Raw genomic sequence first — 18,703 nt, 5'->3', positions numbered from 1 at the left:
GGTCTCTCTGTATTAAGATGACGAATACAGGGTCAATTGCTTAAAAGAATATTGAATAAACAGCCTTATTCAAAAAGAATACAAATCAAAGCACTCCAGCACTTATATTCATGCAAATACCAAAGAAAAGAAACCATATAACTTACTATCTGATCTCTTTGTCCTTACACTTAGAAACAGAAGACTAGAAAGCAGAACTACTTCTCCAAAGCTCAGAGAAAGCAGGCAGCCAGAAAACAAAGACCTCAGACACAAACTTCCCTCCACCCAAAGTTGAAAAAATCCGGTTTCCTGATTGGTCCTCTGGTCAGGTGCTTCAGGTGAAAGAGACATTAACCCTTAGCTATCTGTTTATGACAAGGATGAGGATGAGGAGAGCCATGATGTGTCTATCACTCGCTGGTGCCTCAGTTTCCTCTAGCCAGCAGTGCTGCAGGCTCCTTTGGTCAGTTCCCATGCAACTGTGTATGGGGAAGGGGGAGTAGAGGCTCTTGCTCCTCAGCTCCCATGCCACCAGCAACTGGGGAATCCAGGCCAAATGTAACCCTGGTAGCTAGGCTGGGATTAGCCTGGGCCTGGGTAGGGCAGGGGAGGAATTGTGGGGGGAAGAGACAGATGCACCCACTGTGAAGGGAGATCCTCCATGGCACTGCCCTGCAATTGGGGGGTAGGGGTCAGCTGTTGGATGGAGCCATATCAAAATATGGGGGAGGGGCAGGGCTGGGATCCAGGGCTCCTGCTTTTTCTGCTTTTCTCCTGCAGCTGCCTCGGTCCTTTCAGTGCGTTTCCTCTTCCAAATTAATTTGCTGACTTGTGTAACTCACCCCAGAGGTGGCTGCATCTCAGTGTTGGGTGAGGCACCCTTGGCTGCATCACCTCCTAACCGCGTCTCTCTCCCCCTTCGGGTGACCCTGCAGCACTCGGCAAACATCCACAAGATCATGGGGCACTTTGAGCACTGGGCAGGCAGGGGCCAGGCGCCCAGCCCCCCCACCCCAACAAAACGGGACCCAGCACCTCCTAATTTTTACAGGGATTAAAAAGGGGCAAAGGGGGGCAAATCAGAGGAGGGGGTGGCCAGGGTCTGAGCAGGAGGTGGAAATTGACTGGTCGGGGGGTCAAGCAGCTGGAGGCAGAGTTAGGAGAGGGACTGAAGGGCAAAGTCAGGGAGGGGGGAAGGAGCCGGAGTTAAGCCCAAGGATGAGGCCCTGCCAGAGGTTAAACCCTGGCACAGGCAGGGGCAGAGGGGTAACAGTTATCCCGGTGGGCTGAGACTCCAGTGTTTGCAAACATGGGTGGCGGGAGCAGAGGGCTTTTTTATTTCCCCTCTCACAGGCAGCACCTCTCAGCATGGGCTTCCCAGGGCTGGGCTCTTAAAGGCACAGGCATCCCACTGCCTAGACACTGCAGCTCCTCTCTGATGTAACCTACTGAGGTGCTGCAGTAGGAGACTCAATTCAGTGAAACTGGGCATTCCCTATACGCCCCCCAGCCAGGGGGCTGTGCACCCCCTTCCCCGAATTTCCTCAACAGCCCCCCACCCCCCAGGTGTTAAGGTAGTTACATGCAGCGCTGCCAATGTTGTCATTGGTTGCAAATTTGAATGGAAATTGAAACATCAATATACACTTTAAAAGCAGATACAATGTATGAAAAATATTTGTACCCGAGAAAGTATAACAGGTTTTTTTAGAAGTCTGAACAAAGAGTGGTTTCATCACCCAGCTGTTGTGTTTGCTAACTATGTTGGTGCATTGGTTTTGGCAATGTTGGCCAACCTTATAATGTAAAATTATAATTTGCAAGCAAGGTGTGAATGAGCTCTCCCCTGACAGCTAGTGACGAGCCAGGGTTAGGGGGAGGCTTTGGGACCAGACTGTATTTACATGAACTCACCTACTCTGCTGAGGTATCCAGCGGACAGAGCTGTGCTGCCTCTGCTCTAGGTGCCCAGAGGAGGGAAGGTGTGTGGGGCTCCAGCCTGGGACTCTTCCTCCCTCCTGCCAAGCCCTGACTATTAATCCCAGCCCTGGCACTCCTTTCTTCAAGCGCCACGTGGGCCAGAGGAAAAGTGTGGTGGGAAGCACAATGGCCAAACTTGTGGGCATTAGGTGAAGCAGCAAGAATCCCAACCATCAAGTCAAACTGCAGGACTGCAGACAGCAGTAGCCAGGGTGGAAAGTTCTAGAGCCCCAACCCATTGCAGCCATCCTGACCAGAGACCTGGCTCCAGTGGTGTGAGTCACCCAGCAGCAGGGAAAAGACAGACTCACTCTTGCACAACTGGAGACAGGAAAGAGGAGCACTTTGAGCTCCAGGGCTTTACTGCAAACCAACACAAGGTCTTACTGAGATTTGAACTCAGATTGCAGGATTCAGAATCCTGGTTGCTGACTGTTACATCATGGGACCAGCTTATGTGGCCTTCTCTGCCCATCGGTGACCCTCACAGGGCTGGTTTGTGTAATGGGGCTGCTCTTGGCCCTTTACTAAAACTTGGTGGGGGGCGGGTTGGTTGGCTAGTTCCCAGTCCCAATAGAAGGGGGAAGGGCCAATGGGAAATCAGGACCCTGAGATTGACAGTCCCCAGGGGCAATGGGGAGAGGCCAAAGCTCCAAGTTAGCCGGACTGACAGGCCAAGCAATCAAATGAGGGAATCCCATCTTCTGTGTGATCTGCAACTGTCTGGGCCAGAGTGAGGCAGAGCTAAGGAGAGAGCAGAAGCCCAAGACCAGGATGAGAGTGTGTTTGTGTGAACGACATTGCTGTAGATTGTTGTTCATTCCCCACTCTGACAATTCAGACAGTCTCTTTCCTAGTCAAATCTCCAGCACATCGTTCCAATAGCAGGGGGCAGGATTTCTCTGGGGCACTGAAATATTTCCGGGGGCTGGTGCATGAACTCAGCCTAGCATTTCACCCTCGATGTTTCATGGACGAACAAGCAGCAGAAAGAAAGAGCCGAGCCAATATCTCCCTGGCAGAGATGCAGGTGCCACGTCCCCTCTGTCTGCCCATCGCCACTGCAGGAGAGAAGGGTTCACTGGAATCGAGTGCCCTGGCTCAGACCAGAGACACAGGGAGGTTTTGCTGTTCATGGATCTGTGCAAAGGAAATAGTGTCTCTGTGTGAAATTGAGGCAGGAAATGAAACATCCACATGGTGGCCCAATGCCCTAAGGAATGTGGGTGCAGGACTCAGGCTGGGAAATGATTTAATAGGGGATTGTTTCAATTTATTGCCCTGATTAAAAACTATGGCTAAAATGCAGCCATCTTGTTAGTACTTGTACCTGTGTAGGGACACCCCAGTGGGTGTTAAGTCCATTGCCTTCACCAAGAGCAGTTGATTATTTTATCAAGGTACAAATTTCTTGTCAAGGCCTAGAATCCAGAGAAAACAATACACCGATGATAAGAAGAAGAACATAAAAAGATTTTGCAGTCAGTTGACTGACTTTAAATCTAGCTAGCTCTGTTGGTAGAGCATGACGCTCTTAATCCCACCATCATAAATTCAAGTCCCATGGTGGGTGGTAGTGACAGCCCTTAGGTGTCACTCTTCTGCTAATAGTCACAGATCAAAATGAAACAAACTCTCTATGCTCTTTGGCAGGTCATGTTTCTTCTTCTCTCTGAGCTTCACTAAAACATGAAGAGAGAACAAACTGACATTTGCATCCTATGTTAAGAGAGTATTTTCTCCTCTTCCATTGTACCCCAGGCAAGAAGAGGGGATAATAACCAGTTAACGGATGATTGCAGAGGGAAAAGTTTGGTCTTTATAAATAGGACAATGATCATTTGGTCTCCATGTCCACTGATGGTAGGACAAGAAGTAATGGACTTAATCTGCAGCCAGGGAGATTCACGTTAGATATTGGGAACAGCTTTCTAACTCTGAGGGTAGTTAAGCTCTGGAATAGGCTCCCAAGGGTGTCTGTGGAGTCTCTGTCCTAGGAGGCTTTTAAGAACAGGTTGAACAAACCTCTGTCAAGGATACTCTGCATATACTTGGTCCCATAGACAACCTGCTCTGGCTCTGGTTCCCTCCTTCTGCTCCCTGCCTGGGCCGACTGCTGTGGGCACTTGATCCCACATGCCCCCAATGCATCGTCTCTGCTTGGCTCTGCTTCAGCAGTGAGGGCTGGATTTCATGACCTCTCCAGGGCCCTTGCAGCCGTACAGCTCTATAATTCGATGCCATCGCAATACAATATAAACAACAACAAAAGTGGAAACACCCCAATCTAACATCTAACAATTCAGCGTGAACTGACATTCCACAGCACAAAGTGACAACACGTAGGAGTGCAAAGCCCGACAATTCAGCACCATGAAAATGAACGCCCCATGGGGCAAAATGACGCACTGCAAAAGAGCTCAGCTCAAACCAGTGCAACACAAGCCAGTGCAAAAACCATACAACACGAAACAATGCATCAGAGTGCAAAGTGACACTGTGCAAAACAGCTCAGCGTGGAACAACGACACAGCGCAAACCCACACAACAGAATCATATAGAAAGGTAGGGCAGGGAGGGACCCTGAGAGTCAGGACCAAGTCTCCCTAGGCTGTCCCTGACAGGTGTTTGAAGAACAAGGAAACAAAGGGCACCACAAACTTATGTTTTTTGGATGAGCAAAGAAAAGGGAGTAGCATTGTCCCCCTCAGGTAGCCCCTGTTCAATTCCAGGTCAGAAAACAAAACTCTTCTGCAAGAATATCCAAAAAATATTGTGTTTCACTTTACTTCATAAGTACAGTTGTGTGGCAATTAAATGATGACTCTAAAGTTTCATAAAAGTGTGGGAAATATGGATGTGTCTGAGGAAATGGCTTGGAATGAAGGAAGACAAAAACTGATGGGTCGAGAGAACAGGCCCTGTTTCCCCCTGGTTTGGAACTTCTCTCACAACTACTGGAAGAGAAAAGCTAAGCAAATGGTGTTCTATTGTTGCAAAGGAGATTAAAGTGAGGCCATTTTCTGCAGATAGAATTAAATGGTCATGTCAGGAGTGGGATTTGAAACCACGTCTCCATGCAGAGACCAGAACACCCAATGGATTGGAAAAAAAGATACTTTTAGCTAGCACTTTAGACCAGTCCACCATCCTAATACTACAAAGAATGTGACTTATCAACCCTAGTTTTCATTAATAGTTGATGAACTCTTTAGGGAGGTCAAGATGGCACATCTCTTTCAACTCCTAGAGACCTTCTACAGCACAGCTGATTTTTAGACACACTCACCCGGACCTAAAGTTACACGTTTCCTGGAGCTCCATGAGTTCTGCGGTGTTGGAATCTCCCTGTTCGCTTTTTAAGTGAACAAAAGATGGGTGCTGGCATTCTGAGAGAGTAATGGTGAACCTCAAAATCCTGCCCTGTGCGCCAGACAGTTAAGCAACCAGCACCCACAACCTCTACTATGATAGCATCCTGTCTGGGAACAACTCACTTACCAACAGCTGGGGTGTGAAATCCTCATTTCTTTGTTGTTCTGTCACTGTAGTCCCCACTTTGCTATTGCTTGTCTGTATAATCTCTGTCTGGTTCTGTAACTGTTTCTGTCTGCTGTATAATTAATTTGTTTTGTGTAAACCAGTTAAGGTGGTGGGGTATAATTGGTTAGATAATTATGTTACAATATGTTAGGATTGGTCAGTAAAATGATTGGTTAAGATAGAGCTAAGCAGAACTCAAGTTTTACTATATAGTCTGCAGTCAATCAGGAAGTAAGGGGGGGAATGCGAATGGGAATTGGGGTAGGGGAATTGGAATTATGTTTTGCTAAGGGGGGGAATAGGGACAGGGAAGGGGAACGGGGTCACAGGCAAGCCTCTGTGGTGTCAGAGCTGGGAAGGGGGATACTGAGGAAGGAAACTGGAATCATTGCTTGCTGGAAGTTTACCCCAATAAACATTGAATTGTTTGCACCTTTGAGCTTCATGCATTGCTGCTCTCTGGTCACGTGAGAAGGACCAGGGAATGGGAGGGTGATGGGATAAACCCTGTAACAAGTACGTCTTTCAGGGTGTGAAACCCCCCAGAACCAGTATAATTAAGCTGACCTAAGCCATGGTTAGATAGTGCTAAGTGAAAGGAAAGATTGTTTTGCCAATGCAGCTATTACAGGGATGGAAAACCCCTCCCGTCACTGTAGCAACTGTCTACTCCACAGTGCTACAGCAGTATTTTAAGCATAGCCAGCCTCAGAGGGAGACCAGATCTGGCTCCATGGATGCTCAGGCACTAAGACAGCAGCAATGACAATACACTAATGCTTCTGTAGTTGGCAGGATTCAAACCTGCATGGGGAGACCCCAATGGATTTACAAATCCATCACCTTAACCACTCGGCCACAACTACTTGATGAACAGTTGCTGCCCTACATGATGATTCTGTTCTCACAGAATTGTCACTTCAAATGGCTCAGACCAACTCCCCCAGCACACTCACGGCTGTGCATTAGTGTAAGTGTGTCCATGGTGAACAGCAAGAGTTCCTGCCCATTTCCCTTCCAGCTGGAACATGATTAGTGTGTTTGTGGCTAACGACATTGCTATAGATTGTTGTTCATTCCCCACACTGACAATTCAGACAGTCCCTTTCCTATTCGAATCTCCACCATATCATTCCAATAGCCGGGGGCAGGATTTCTCTGGGGCACTGAAATGTTTCAGGGGATTGGTGTGTGAGCTCAGCCTTGCATTCCATCCCTGATGTTTCATGGACTAACAACAGCAGCAGAAAGAAAGAGCCGAGCCAATATCTCCCTGGCAGGGATGCAGGTGACCACGTCCCTTCTGTCTGACCATTGCCATTGCAGGAGAGAAGGGTTCACTGGAATCGAATGCCCTGGCTCAGACAAGAGACACAGGGAGGTTTTACTGTTATTGGATCTGTGCAAAGGAAATTGTGCCTCTGTGTGAAATTGAGGAGGGAAATGAAACGTCCACATGGTGGCCCAGTGCCTTAAGGAATGTGGGCGATGGACTCTGGCTGAGAAATGATTTAACAGGAATTTGTATCAATGTATTGCCCTGATTAAAAGCTATGGCTGTAAGGTGCCACTGTTGTTAGTACTTGAACCTGCATGGAGACACCCGAGTGGGTGTCAAGTCCATTACCTTAACGAGGGTAGTTGATTATTTTGTCAAGATCCGAATTTCTTGGTCAAGGTCTAGTCAATGTCTAGATGACAGAGAAAATAATACACTGATGATAATAAGAAGAATTTAGAAATATTTACAGTTGCTATTGGCATAACTATGATGATTGTTTCATGTTTCACTCTTTATATCTGACACCACCATCACCTTTCCCTTTAGCCTTGTAGTTTACCAAGGGTAAAACTAAACATCTCTTCAGATACAAGGGAGTGTTTGTGTTCACTCCTGCTAGCTACACAGAGGCTTGATGTAGCTGCTTTCAATCCTCCGGCTCTGCCCTGATAAGTAACATTTCAGGGTGTCACTGAACTGAAGGAGGGAGATCATTTTTTGACAGATGACGCCTCCTCTTAAAGGTGTTTGTCTGGCTGGCAGCCCTGGTTCCCAGGTCTCTCCTGAGGGAAGAAAGTTTCTGTGCAAAATACTAAAACTTTTAACAGAGAGGAGGGAAAGGCGATGGCCACATGATGGGGCCAGTATATACCACAACATGATTCTTTTATGTGGGATGACTCTGAAGATTGACTGATCTCCACTTCCTTGGATTTGAAGAGATGTTTAGTTTTGTACTTGAGAACCTGTAAGGCTGAAGCAATTTTATGGATGATGACACTACGATTGAAGGGTTATTTAATGTTGTAGAAATCATTAAAACACTTAGTTTCAACTTGAGCTGCCTGTTATTAAAGGCTGGTTTCCCCACGTCAGTTCCATAAGCTCTGCTAGAAAGGCCCTGGGTTCTCTCCTGCCTTGGTGGGAACTAAAGGCAATCGTCCCCTGCTGCCCTTGGCTTCAGGCTGATTTTTCTGGGGAGGGGATGTGGAATTGGTTTGTTTGCTGTTGAGAAGGGAGCCAGGCCAGTTCTCAGGGAACGAGAACTCCCAGCATCTTCCCAGCCCAACCCAGGCTGCTGCCCTGTCCCAGCCTCTGTTCCCCTGGGAGCCCTGCGTGTTTGACTCTAGAGCAGGCCGGGAGCAGCAGCTGAGGCAGAGGACAGCCTGGGCTGGGCAGATGCTAGGAGCAGAGCACCAGAGGCCTCTACTGGCTCCCTCCTCAGCAGCAAACAATCAGTCCTCACCCACACCCCAGGACAGCAGCCTGGAGCCAAGGGCAGTGCCCAGTGGGGGATTCTCTTTTTCCTCTTCCTGGGGTGAGCAGGGACCTGGGGGTGTTTCTTGCAGGGCAGTTGGAACTGAATTGGGGAACAGGATTTTAGTAACAGGCAGCTCAAGTTCAGACTAATTTTGTTACAATTTTCTTCATAATGTAAAAGAATTCAAAAGTAAATGGGCAGGAATGATTGGAACTCTTTTCTCCCTGTCACACAAAGAAATGGCTTTTTGGCTTTTCATGATACGGGAGTCAGGTTCGTTCACTGTTCAGAAGCAACGTGCACAGAAGCCTGTTGTGTTTCATTTCTTAGGTTCTGCTCCCAACGTGTAGCCATTTCCTTCCTCTCCTTTCTGTCCAAAGCGCAGAGCCCAGTTCCTCCAGGGAGAGAAGGACATCTTTCTTCTTTCCTTCCTCAACAGCCCTTTCCTTGGACAGCCCTCTGCCAGGTCTGGGTGGGGATCAGCCGTTTCTGAGGATTAATTTCACACCATAATTGGGGTTGATATATAGATTTTACAGCCAGACTAGATCACTAGGTACCTCTGCTCTGACCTGTGTCATATGATTCTATGATTCTATAACAGAGTGCAGAGAATTTTACCCAGTGACTCCTACACCCACCCCAAGATCTTCTGGCTGAAAGAGGCGGGTTCATTCAGAAAGTCATTGTGTTTGGATGTAAAGGTGTGAAATGATGGGGAAATTGGCCCCTCTTTCAAGTTTCAATGTTGTAACTTCTACATCTAGACTGGGGTGGCCAACCTGAGCCTGAGAAGGAGCCAGAATTTCCCAATGTAACTGCTTTGAGGAAGGGACAATAACACGTCCTGCTGCATTCGTTATTTCAAAGGGTGGTTTAGGATTTTCATTCTCACACACGGTGCACGAAGCAGGGCTCAACCCTCGGGTGCAAACTAAATGAGCTGCTCACAGATTCTGGCAGCCACAATGAGCAATTGGTGTGAGAGCCCAGACCTGCCCCTGTCCCAGAGGGAGGGGGTCATCTGTGAGAGGCTGGACCACTGACCTATCAGCTCTTAACTCCCAAACTTTCAGTAATTCTGTTATCAGTGCCTGTGAGTGTAATTTAAACTGCCATACTGGGCTGGATCAAAGGCTCATCAAGCTCTGGGTTTTGTCCATTGACAGTAGCCACTACCAGGTGCCCTAAGAGTTAATCAACAAGGCACCACTGGGAGTTGAACCCAGGATCTCCTGTTTACAAGGCAGGGGCTTTAACCAGCTAAGCCATGGTGGCTTTTTGTGGCTAAAACACACTGTCTGCCCACACCTGACTCCCTGCCGTCCTCACTGGGGCCTGAAAAGCTTTGCTTGTGTTTGGATTCTGCAAAGCAGAGAAGCAGGTGAACTTTTCCTTGCAAGCTCTGTGTGTGTGTGTGAATCTTTGGCCAGGTCTGCACTACAAAGTTATTTCAGCATCATTATATTGCTCAGGTGTGTGAAAAACACACAACGCTCCCTCGGTCAGCAGCTTTTGGCTGGTGCACACACTGCAATACCACGTCTGGTGACAAAACTGCCCTGTTTAAGTGACAAAATAAAACCACCTCGACGAGAGGCCTAGAGCTTTGTGCAGCAAACTTAAAGTGACAAACTGTCAGTGTAAATGCTGCTGGTCATTATATCACCATAACTGGCCTCCACCAGTATCCCATAATGCCCACTGTGAACTCTCCTGCCCTGCATTCCTGCTACAGAGGCTGGGACCCTTCCCTTTCATAGTTCCAGAAAGTTCTGACAGCTGAGCCGCTATCTGCACTGGGATTAGGTTGATATACTGCATTGCCAGCCTAAGTAACGTAATTACACCAACCTAATTTTGTAGTGTAGATCTGTCCAAAGAATCACACACACACCTTGGGAGCAAAACTTCACCTGCTCCTCTGCTTTACAGAAGCCAAACACGAGCAACATTTGTCAGGGCCCAGTGGGGATTGGCAGACAGTCAGGTGTGGGCAGACACAACACTTTAAGTAACAGCAGGTACCATGGCTTAGGTGGTTAAAGTACCTGTTTTGTAAACAGGAGATCCTGGATTCAACTCCCAGTGGTGGCTTTTGGGGCACCTGGCATTGGCTACTGTCAGAAGACAAGATTCAGAACTAGATGGACCTATGGTTTAAATTACACTCACAGGCACTGATAATAGAGTTACTGAAAGTTTGGGTGTTAAGAGCTGATAGGTCAGTGATCCACTCCCCTCAATGCAGTTTTACTATTTCCTCTTGCTAAACTCCCTCCCAACCTCTATAAAATTACAGTGGAGACATATGGGCTCGAGCCCAACCTCTGAGGCCCCACGAAGGGTGAGGGTTTTTTAACCCAGGCTTCAGTGTGAACATAAATATCTGCAGCACAGTTTTTAGCCCCTCAGCTTTATGTCTATGAGCCCAAGTCAGATGACCCAGGCCAGCCCTGCTGCCATCTTTATCCCAGGAGAGATGAACTCTAAGGGTACGTCTTCATTGCAATGGAAGTGCAGCTGTGGCACGCTGTGCTCAAAGCAGCACCCTGTAAGCCCCATATTCACCACTCTCATATAATGATCATATGGTTTGTACAAGTCTGCCTTGTGAGGATGGACACTGCTTGATTCACATCCTAGCAAAGGAGCTTCCTAACAAGCTGGAAGAAACTATGAAAGAAGGGTAGAGACACCATGACTTGGCCTCTCTCCCCCATAACTCAACAGCTGGAAACACACCTGGAGGACAAAGACTGAGCTGAACTGATTCAGAAATCAGGAGAGAATACTAATAATACATTCAAACCAAATTCCCCAACCAGACTAGTATTGGTTTTTCAGCACGATTCCTGGGCCCAGCCTTGTTGAGGTTATGAGGACTCTGCCACACATGAGAGTAGAAAGAACATCCTTGGGGTCAGGCAGGCCTCTGGTAAGGGGGTGGGGACTCAGATCCTTTCTCTGGCCAATTGCAACAGGGTCATGTATAAACGAGGGAAGTTCCCCACAATAGCCAGACCAGAACCCCCTGTACACTTGCCCCCTGCACTCATTGCTTCTCTGTCTCTCTTCCCCTCAGCTCTGCTGCTCTCCCTCTGAGCTTTCTCAGCACCTGGCCCCACAGCACTTCCTGCCAGCCAGAGACTGCATGTTCCAGGCCTGTTCCTGTGGACTTGTCCTCTCTCCTGAGGAAAGGAACCTTTCCAGGAAATGGCCATGGATTCTGGGAATCTGCATGTGGCTGGTAGACAGTACCAGGAATCATTCGGATCTTGGCACACAATGCAACTTAGAAGCTGAGCACCCAGACAAGGGCTTGAACCCTAGATCTTCAGATTAAGAACCTGATGCTTTACCAACTGCTTCTGCTCTAGATGCCCAAGGAGGAGAGGTGGGCTGGGTCACTTTTACAGATACCCCTTTCCTGGTACTGCCATTGCTCAGCTGTACAGAGGAGCTTCCATCCCCAATCCCTGCCTGTCACTGCCCAGTAGTCCTCTGGCACCGTTCCTGAGGCCTACCCCGCCTCACTTTCTTCCTACCATGTTGGGAAAGACAGTTCTCATTACCAAAGGTTAGGTGGGCCAACTAGGGGCAGAAGCCTGTTCTATGTTTTCCTACTACAGAGCCCAAGCTCAGGAACTCACCTTGGGTGCAGGCACTGCTGTGCTCCCAGAAAACATCCCCTGTACGAAGAGGGATAACAAGGCCTGCCAAAGCCAGGGATTGAACCAGGGACCTTCGGTCTAACGCTCTCCTAACTGAGCTACTTTAGCACCTGCATGAGAGTATTTTGGCCAGTTGCTTCTCTGTCTGGGATGTTTTTGTCAGCAGTTGCACACAAAAAGGACAGGAAAACAAACGGCTGCTCCACACCCCCACTGGAGGAACCCGGCACCATTAGCTGTGGTGAGTAAGAAGTGTCTGTTGGCTGACAGGGCCTGTCCCACAGGAGCTGGAACAGCAGCTGCTGCCTCCCCCTCGGCTCCAGGCTGTGGGAAATGCTCATTGCCTGGCTGCATGGGCGGATGTTCCTCCGTGCTCTGGAGAGCATCTGTATTGCTCTGTCAACCCCCCGTCTTCACTGAGCCAGTCTGGTAAGGTCCCAAGTGCCCCCTCCGGCCTGGCAGCTGAGAGTCTGTGCAGACATCAACCCCCCTGCCAGCCCCACAGGCAGCAGCAGCACCAGCCCCACCCCCCAGCACCACAGGGGCACTCAATGCACTTCCTGTGGGGAAATGGCTCCTTGGCCTCCAGCTGCTAGAGTGAGAGCCAGGAGAGAGCAGTGTCTGGCTCACCTTGGGGGAGAGAAGAGACCTGATGGGTGTGGATCTCCCTCAGTCTCCCCCACAATGCTGGTCAGTTGTATTATCACTGTGATAGTCAGTGCTTCCCTTCAGGGCCAGCCCTAGAGGGGTCTGGGGTAAATCCCCCCTTTCGTCCCCAGGCCCCGCCCCTACGCCCAAGCCCCCACCCCTGTCCCATCTCTTCCCATTCTGCACCTTCCTGCTGCATTCCTCTCCCACCCCCACCTCTTCCCATCCCTGCTCCTCCCCTTCCCCACCCAGCGCCTCCTGCACCCCACTGAACAGCTGATCACTGGCAAGTGGGAGGTGCTGAATGGGAAGAGGAGGAGTTTGTCAGCAAGGCCTGTAGTGGGCGGGGGGAGCTGGCTGCCAGTGGGTGCTGAGCACCTATTTTTTCTCTGTTGATTCTGCAGCCCCATAGCTCCCATGGAGTCGCTGACTTGGCTCCTTTCTCACTCTAGAGAGAGGAGCAGAACCAGGGCTATGGCTGATCTATGGGGCACTAGGTGAATGCCAGAGGCTTCAGGTGCTGAGAGTTTGCCTGACACCTCAGGGTCACAGTGTGAGATGGTGTCCCAGGGATCTCTATGAAAGGAGCAGAACAGGATTTACTTGGGGTGGGGAGAGAACTGAGAGTGTCTGAGTGGGTTGCAGAGAGGTATTGCCCAGGTGAGATACTGGCTAAAACACAGGCCTTGCTGTGACCAAGATTGGAACCTGCACAGGGGAACCCTATTGGAGTTGGTGCTGGGAACTAGCCAACCAACCCCCTCCGACCCACACACTAAGGTTTAGTAAAGGGCCAAGAGCCCCCTTACACAAGCCAGCCCCATGAGGGTCACTGATATGCAGAGAAAGCCACACAAGCTGGTCCCATGGTGTAATGGGCAGCACTCAGGGCTCTGAATCCTGTAATCTGAGTTTAAATCTCAGTGAGACCTTATGGTAAAGCCCCACTGCTTAACTTCCCTGTTTCTAGGTGTGTAAGAATGAATCTTTTCCCTCCTGTTGGGGTGACTCACACTTCCAAAAGCCACATCTTTGGCTAGGGTGTCCACAATGGATTAGGGCTCTAGAACTTGCTATGCTGATGGTCAGGGCTGGCTTTAGGAAGTGCAGGGCCCAATTCAAACACTTTCTGCAGGGCCCTGGCAGGGATGACTTAAAAAGAAAAAAGTGTAAAAAAAAAGCCTTCCATGTATTATTTACTTTCCATAACTATATAAATAATAAAATTGTTTATTATGTACATTGCATCATATATGCTGTTGATTGGTTATTAACGACTGCTGTTTCATATGTGTGGGTCCCCGCCACTTCCTGGGGGTGTGCACATGTGTGGGTCCCCGCTGCTTCTTGCCCCCCTCATTGAAGCAGGTGTGCAGGTTACTGGCCTGGGAACTGCAGGGCGGCAGTGGACATGGGGCTGGTTGGAGGCAGAGCAGGGGCTGACTGGAGGTAGGGTCTGGCTGCAGGCAGGGCAAGGGGTGCAGGGCTGGCTGGAGACAGGGGAGTGTGGGGCAGGCTGGCTTCAGGCAGGGCCACAGGGGGGTGCAGCAGGGGTTGGCAGGGCTGGAGACAGGAGTATGGGATTGGCTGGCTTCACGCACGGGGTTGCAGCAGGGGTTGGCTGAAGACAGGGCAGGGCGGACAGTGCAGGGCTGGTGCGGGCAGGGGTGTGTGGCAAGGGTTGGCTGGAGAGAAGGCAGGGGGTTTGGTGAGGCTGGCTGTGGGCAGGGGGTGCAGAGCTGGCTGCAGGCAGCGGGGGATGGGGCTGATGCGGGCAGGGCAGGGGGTGCAGCAGAGGCAGCAGGAGCCCCGGCCCTTTAAATAGCCGCCAAGCCCCCCGCTATCCCAGGGCTCTGGGGGCTATTTAAAGGGCCTGGGGCTCTCCTGCTTCTACCCAGCCCCAGACCTTTTAAATAGCTGTGGGAGCCCTGGGGAATGCATGGGGGCGGCGGGGCTCCGGCGGCTATTTAAAGGATGGGGTGGCAGAGGCAGCTGGAGCCCTGGCCCTTTAAATAGCTCCCAGAGCCCCCTGCTACCCCAGGGCTCTGGGGGCTATTTAAAGGGCCCGGAGCTCCAGCCGGGGGCAGGGGGCTTGCGGCGCTCGGGCCGGAGCTCCAGCCGGAGGCATGGGGCTTGTCGCGCACTGGCCGGAGCTCCAGATGGGGCCGCGGAGCTTTCGGTGCTCCGGCCAGAGCTCCAGCTGAGAGAGCAGGGCTGTGGGGCAGCCACGCTCCTGCCGGTGCTTTGGTCAGGGGAGCGGGGCCATGGAAACCCCGGAGCAGACCGCAGCCGGGATAAGTAAAAAAATATTTCAAAGGCGCCTAAAGCGTGGGGCCCTCTTAGGCATGGGGCACGATTCCCAGGAATCAGGCGAATAGGCCTAAAGCCGGCCCTGCTGACGGTTAGGATTCTTGCTGCTTCACCTGCTGTTCACAAGCTTGGCTCTTGTGCTTCCTACCACACTTTTCCTCTGGCCCACATGGCGCTTGAAGAAAGGAGTGCCAGGGCTGGGATTAATAGTCAGGGCTTGGCAGGAGGGAGGAAGAGTCCCAGACTGGAGCCCCACACACCTTCCCTCCTCCGGGCACCTAGAGCAGAGGCAGCCCAGCTCTGTCCGCTGGATACCTCAGCAGAGTAGGTGAGTTCATGTAAATACAGTCTGGTCCCAAAGCCTCCTCCCAACCCTGGTCATCAGTAGCTGCCAGGGGAGAGCTCATTCACACCTCGCTTACAAATCATCATTTGAAATTCTAAGGTTGGCCAACACTGCCGAAGCCAATGCACCAACATTGTCAGCAAACACAACAGCTGGGTGAGGAAACCCGGCTTTGTCCAGACTTTCCAAACCTATTTTACTTTCTCAGGTACAAGTAGTTTTCATACGTTGTATCTGCTTTTAAAGTGTGTGTTAACGTTTCAATTTCCATTCAAATTTGCAACCAATGACAACATTGGCAGCGCTGCATGTAACTACCTGACCACTGAGGGAGGGGGTGTTGGGGAAATTCGGGGAAGGGGGTGCACAGCCCCCCGATTGGGGAGGAGTATAGGGAATGCCCAGTTTCACTGAATTGAGTCTCCTACTGCAGCACCTCAGTAGGTTACATCAGAGAGGAGCTGCAGTGTCTAGGCAGTGGGATGCCTGTGCCTTTAAGAGCCCAGCCCTGGGAAGCCCATGCTGAGAGGTGCTGCCTGTGGAAGGGGAAATAAAAAAGCCCTCTGCTCCCCCCACCCATGTTTGCAAACACTGGAGTCTCAGCCCAACCGGGATAACTGTTACCCCTCTGCCCCTGCCTGTGCCGGGGTTTAACCCTCTGGCAGCGCCTCCCCCTGGGCTTAACTCCGGCTCCTTCCCCCCTCCCTGACTTTGCCCTTCAGTCCCTCTCCTAACTCTGCCTCCAGCTGCTTGACCCCCCGACCAGTCAATTTCCACCCCATGCTCAGACCCTGGCCACCCCCTCCTCTGATTTGCCCCCCTTTGCCCCTTTTTAATCCCTGTAAAAAGTAGGGGGTGCTGGGTCCCATTCTCTGGAGGGAGGGCTGGGCACCTGGCCCCTGCCTGCCCAGTGCTCAAAGTGCCCCATGATCTTGTGGATGTTTGCTGAGTGCTGCAGGGTCACCCGAAGGGGGAGAGAGACGCGGTTAGGAGGTGATGCAGCCAAGGGTGCCTCACCCAACACTGAGATGCAGCCACCTCTGGGGTGAGTTACACAAGTCAGCAAATGAATTTGGAACAAGAAACACACTGAAAGGACCAAGGCAGCTGCAGGAGGTGGAGAAAACCAGAAAAAGCAGTATCCCTGGATCCCAGCCCTGCCCCTCCCCCACTCTACCCCCTAACCTCCACTCCCCTCCCACATGTGAGGGGAGAACCCAGGAGTCCTGGTCCCCAGCCTTGCCCACTCCCATATTTTGATATGGCTCCATCCAACAGCTGCCCCCACAATTGCAGAGCAGTGCCATGGGGCACACCGGGGCCTGCCTGTTTGCACAGGATGAGCAATGCCAGTGCCCCAGGATGGGGAGAGACGATGCTAAGGGAGAAGCAGGCAGCAGACAGCTCCCATGACAGAGAAAGAAATGCTAGGGGGTGCCGTGCTGCAAGGAGTGAAGGGGGTTGGCAGGGAATGGGAGGATCTTCCCTCACACCAGGTGTGTCTGTCTCCCTCCCAATTCCTCCCCAGCCCTACCCCAGCCCAGGCTAATCCCGGCCCAGCTACCAGGGTTAAATTTGGCCTGGATTCCCCAGCTGCTGGGGATGGGGCGTGGGGCTGGGAAGAATGAGCCTCTACTCCCCCTTCCCCAGACACAGTTGCATGGGCACAGACCAAAGGAGCCTGCAGCACTGCTGCCTAGAGGAAACTGAGTCACCAGCCAGTGACAGACACATCATGGCTCTCCTCATCCTCATCCTCTTTTCCATATACAACCTGGCCAGGGGAGGGGGGGTAAACTCAGGGCAGTTGCATAGTTAACCTGTGGAACTCCTTGCAAGAGGATGTTGTGAAGGCCAAGACTATAACAGGGTTCAAAAAAGAACTAGATAAGTTTATGGTGGATAGATCCATCAAGGACTATTAGCCAGGGTGGGCAGGGATGGTGCCTGTAGCCTCTGTTTGCCAGAAGCTGGGAATGGGCAATAGGGGATGGATCACTTGATGATTCCCTGCTCTGTTCATTCCCTCTGGGGCACCTGGCACTGGCCACTGTCAGAAGACAGGAGGATACTGGGCTAGATGGACTTTGCGTCTGAACCAGTCTGGCCGTTCTTCTGTCTCCCTTGGAGCAGCAGTGACACCCAGTGGCCAATCAGGGTAACACACAGAGTATGTCTCCCTTGGAGCAGCAGTGACACCTCGTGGTCATTCAAGGTAATGCACAGAAGGTGTTTCCCTTGATACAGCAGTGACACCCACTGGTCAGGTGGCGTAATGCACAGCGTGTGTCTGCCCTCTACGAGCAGTGACACCCACGGACCAGTTACGGTGCAGCACATAGTGTGTTTCCCACCAATCTGGGTAAGGCACAGAGCATGTTTCCCATGGAGCAGCAGTGACACCCAGTGACCAGCAGGGGTGGCATCAGACTCTTCTCCTTTAGTGGGGGACTGAGATGGGCCAGACAAAAAAAACTGGGGGGGCTGTGCCCCCCATCACCTGGCCCCACCCTTCACGGGGGCCATGCCTCTGTTCCTTCTCAGTTAAAGGCCAGGCTCATCTCCTCTCCCCCCGGCTACGGTTTACAGCAATACAAACTTTATTAAAATAAAATAGTAAACAGGGTTTACTTTAAATATTCTAAATCTGTCCAAATTTTAGTACTGAATCCAAAATTCTCTTAAAGATCCCATCAGTAACCAAAACCTAAATGGAAATCAAAAACAAGGCTTAATTTAAAACCCAAACATTAAGAAAAACTTTGTTTGTAAAAATAAAAACCAACAAATGCTGTAAATTAATAATTTTAACATTTTATCAAAAAAGTGTGCTGCAGCAGAATGATAAAATAACATCAAATAAATAAGCATGACCACTAAAACCTCCTATAAAGGAATTGAATCCTTGAATACTGGTCAAATCTGTATAAAATATGCAGAACTATGTCAAAACTGGTGTTGCAGGACAGCCATTCGATCCAGAAAATGTCAATTAAAAGCTCCAGTCCAACTAAAAAAATCAAAACAACCCAATAAACCAAAATGGTCACAGCCTGAAACAAACCTACACAGAAGCAAAATTAAACCTGTACCAACACAGGAACAAACAATGTAAATTTCTAATTCTAACTTCTTGTTTCTCCCAGGAGGAAGGTGTTTTGCACCCCAGTAACCAGGCTGTCACTGCAGCTTTCCTTTCACTAAATAAGATTTTTACTAAATATAAATTGCCCTCCAATTTCTCTAAGAGAAATTGAAATTGTATCTTTGCACTAATATCCCAAGTGTGCAAGTCCATCCCCTCAGAGCAGCCCCACACCCTGAGGCCAGGGGAGAATCCCAACTGGTTTGTGCATTTGTAACCCTGGGGCCTGAAGCTGATGAGAGAAAGGGAAGTGAGCCATCTTGGAGCTTTCCGATACCACCTGCGGGGAGCACAGGGATTTGACTGAGTGACT

At 50.3% G+C, this 18,703-nt stretch overlaps 2 non-coding genes across 2 annotated transcripts; both read right to left on the bottom strand.

The window, feature by feature from the left end:
• Nucleotides 1–6,288: 6,288 nt before the first annotated feature.
• Nucleotides 6,289–6,371, bottom strand: TRNAT-UGU. Its single transcript has one exon. It is a non-coding gene; the product is annotated as a tRNA-Thr (tRNA).
• Nucleotides 6,372–9,471: 3,100 nt separating this feature from the next.
• Nucleotides 9,472–9,545, bottom strand: TRNAT-UGU. The gene has a single exon. It is a non-coding gene; the product is annotated as a tRNA-Thr (tRNA).
• Nucleotides 9,546–18,703: the final 9,158 nt, after the last annotated feature.

The sequence above is a fragment of the Gopherus evgoodei genome, unplaced genomic scaffold (assembly GCF_007399415.2).
Source record: "Gopherus evgoodei ecotype Sinaloan lineage unplaced genomic scaffold, rGopEvg1_v1.p scaffold_364_arrow_ctg1, whole genome shotgun sequence".
Classification (NCBI taxonomy): Eukaryota; Metazoa; Chordata; order Testudines; family Testudinidae; genus Gopherus; species Gopherus evgoodei.
This window is presented reverse-complemented; position numbering and strand designations above follow the sequence as displayed.